This window comes from Triticum dicoccoides, chromosome 3A (assembly GCF_002162155.2).
Source record: "Triticum dicoccoides isolate Atlit2015 ecotype Zavitan chromosome 3A, WEW_v2.0, whole genome shotgun sequence".
Classification (NCBI taxonomy): Eukaryota; Viridiplantae; Streptophyta; class Magnoliopsida; order Poales; family Poaceae; genus Triticum; species Triticum dicoccoides.
The window spans coordinates 506,409,882-506,413,590 of NC_041384.1; positions in this window are offsets into that span (position 1 = coordinate 506,409,882).

Here is a 3,709-nt window from a genome sequence, read left to right on the forward strand (position 1 = left end):
TGGACCAACAGGGCATGTCAGCACCGTTCAGTACAAGATGGAACCAAACAGGTGCATATCCTTCTATGAGGCCGGCTGGTGGGATTTCATGATGGGAAATAGACGACTAAGCGTCGACACACCAGTGATAATCACCATAAGGAACAAAAGCCACAATGACTTACAGATGATGGTTGTCGTTGACCATGTTTGGACATAAGGTCCAAGTCATGAATATATTATCCGATGAACTCTTAGTTAGTATGTTAAAATGGATGTGATACATTGATATTTGTTTGTTAACTTGAACAAATTTGAAGTGTCACTTAATTAGTATGTCGTTCGTTTCCAAAATGGATTGAGTCTTGTTTAGTTATGTTGAGAATTATATGACCATGTAAATTAACCTTTTGGAAGTAATGTGTGTCAGTGTGCACTGGCAACAAATGTGGTTCTTTCTGGACAACAATGCAGTGGCGGGCAATATTGTCCATCCGTCACTATATGGTCGGATACCCCAATGGCGGGCGACAACAGGCTCCCGTGGCAGGCGACAACAGGCTCCCGTGGCGCGCAGTAAATAGTGAGTGCCACTGCAACTTATCAACCAGTGACGGGCGTGCACCAACCATTAATGTCATGTTAGCAGTGGCGGGAGGTAAGTGGCGGGCGCCCCTGAGAGCCTTGCCCGTCACTGCTAGGCTTTTCTTTCTCGTCACTGCTAGGCACTCCAGTAGTAGTGTTGCTAACCGATCGAGAGTCTAGATCAGGGAGCGGGGGTTCTTGACTTGCATGCCAAGATAAGAATCTTTAGGAACGATGGCTTTCTGTGAAACGAGGGACCGTGGCCACGCCTTACCCTATCAGGGCCCTGAGGCTGGCCAAGTGACCGACTTTCTTGCGGCCCGACAACTCCCGGTAGCATGTACCATCATCTATCATCAGATCCATCTACACAAAATGCAAATCTTATGTCATTTACGCGAATTTATGAGCCACTAGACTAGTCTACACAATCAAATTTGGGGAAATTTACCTCCAAGCAAGTTGTGGAACACCCTGAGGTTGTATAGTAGTGATTATTATGACGATCGGACTAATATAACAACTTTGCTAGAGTTTCTCTTCTTAGGGCATCTTCAACTTCGTCCCCAAATCGAGCTCACTATCTGTCCACAAACATGAATATAGAAGTCGGCCATCCAACGCAATACCTTAAATGTCCGTCTTTATTCAAATAAAAAAAATAGTTAGCAATTACCTTTGGCCAAACATGTGCTAAACAGTCAAGCCTCCTTCCGCACAACAGCCTTCCGCCATGCTCATGCATGCAAGTCTTCTGCCATGTGCTAAATAGCCTTTTGCAAAACACTTCTGCCATGCACTGCACAGTTCCGCCAAATTAGACAAGAGTGGTCACATGCTAAATAACCTTCTGCCAAGTATACATACATGGTATTCATTCTCCTTCCGCCAAACAACAACAAATCCTGCACGGACGAAGAGGCAGGTGGATGTCTGCACTTCCACAAACCTTCGGGGTGCTTCTAGTTTGTGGGAATAAGGCCTGGTCCGTAAACGTTTGCGGCACCACGTTGGATGGCAACAAACATCCATACACCTTTGTCCGGACGTTTACGGGCGATTTAAAAGTTGGTGTTAGAGATGCCTTTTGTCCATGTAGAAATCCTCTTCTCCTACCACCACTGTTCCACGAAAGTTGATATATATGCGAAAGTACCTTTCTCAGCTCGAGCTGAAATGCTCTTGGTATAAATAGTAATAGAAAAAATAGAAAAATCCAAATTTTCGTGTGCCAAAAATTAAGCAATGTTTGAAGTGTTCGCATAGTTTCACTATGAAATCACATTCGTGCATGTCATGGCAAAAAAGGAGTAAAATCTAAGCTCCAAAATGGGTTCGAAAGTATCATTTTCAGAGCATCTTTCTTTGCCATGACTTTCATGAATGTGATTTTATGATGAAATATTTTAAGAACCTTAAATTTTTCTTAATGCCTGCCATATTTTCTTTTAGTTTTTTTGATATTTTTTTTACCATTTTGTGTAAATTTTATGTTCATGTAGGAGCATACGAGCTGGCGAGCAGATACTTCACGTCCAAATATACATGTGCCTTTGGTTTGACCTCCCACTCCTTTATATTTCGGACGTTCTATTCTTTACTTATGATGTATAGTCCAATTTATGTCCACGTGAACAGATAGTAGTCACTGTCTTTTATACAGAAACGAAGCTGCCACCGTCGAGAACTGTTGTCCGTACGCTGAGCGTGGAGTACGACCCGTCTGAGTATTTGACGCGTACCCTCCATATAGTCGACCCAGCGCCAATGTTTACGCGTGGCCTGTACATGACCACCAGCTGGGCAAGCTGGCAACAGGGCATGTGTACTCCCTCCGTTCAGAAATACTTGTTCAAAAAATGAATGTATCTAAATGTATTTTAGTTCTATATATATTCATTTGTATCCATTTTTATGACAAATATTTCCAGATGAATGAAGTAATAGTTAGCGGACGAGACTTGCCTACTCCCCAGGCGTGTGCCCATCCGTGCTTCCGCGTATGTGGCTTGATTTGATTGGAACAAAATAACGTCCGGCCCCACCCCTTTAAAATCAGGGAGGGTGATTAGATTAGAAATGAAAAAGTAAAAAAGACAGTTGTAGGATGAAGTAAAAGCACGGATGGGAGCATGAGAATGAAGCAGGCAAGCTGGATCCATAGTTAGCCTGCATCCGCTGCTGCTGATTGGAGGGCAACTTCAACCCGGTTCATCGAATCACCCGCAAGTATTTATATTAAACAGCCGGACATTTTAGCCATCCAACGGCAATTATCAAATTTGTTCGAACTGGTTTGGACATTTGAAATCCTACAAACCGAAATCAAACAAGGGAAGATCTGGGGAGTCCCAATGTGGTCATGTTGGACTGCGACGTCTCGCCCCATACAAATCACTCCTCTCTCCATGTCATCTCGAGAACCGCCCGTGCATTCAAAGCGGACCCAACCGACCGGCTGCCTGTGTTGATCACGTCAGCCGGCCGGTCGGCCACTTACCCGGCATTCACACCAGGGCGGAGCCCAAGAAGCCTACTCCGGTCCTTCGAATTCAACAGAACGCTCCGCCCGCCCAGTTATTTAAGCTGACCAACCATAACCCAAAACCCTACCCCTCAAAGCCCTTCTCCCACAGTCTGAGGCGCCGTCCAACCACCCGTTCACATCCTTGTACGTCGTCCATCGTCGCCACAGCCCGGTCCTTTGCTATGTGGTATAGGAGACTCACATTGGTGCACCACACCTAAATCGTGAAGGAGGTCTGACCCGCATTGATGTGGGCCATCCTTCGATATATCCGGAGTGCTCGGAGGAGGAGATGGAGGAGGGCTACCCCGTGGCCATGTCGGAAATCGCCATGCAGGAGGATCATGGGCCTGCATCGATGGAGGAGCAGCCGGTGTCCAGGTTGATCATGGTGTAGGTGAGGCGGGGTGCCAGGGAGGCGGAGGAGGAGAAGCAGGGGCCCACATCGATGGAGGAGGCGTCGGTATCCGCGTTCAGGCAGATGTTGGCGGAGCAACACTACTACCTCCAGCTCCAAGAGGAGCATCGGCTAGCGGAGGAGGAGAAGCAGGGGCCCAGATTGATGGAAGAAGCGTTGGTGTCCGCGTTCAGGCAGCTGTTGGCGGAGCAGCACTACTA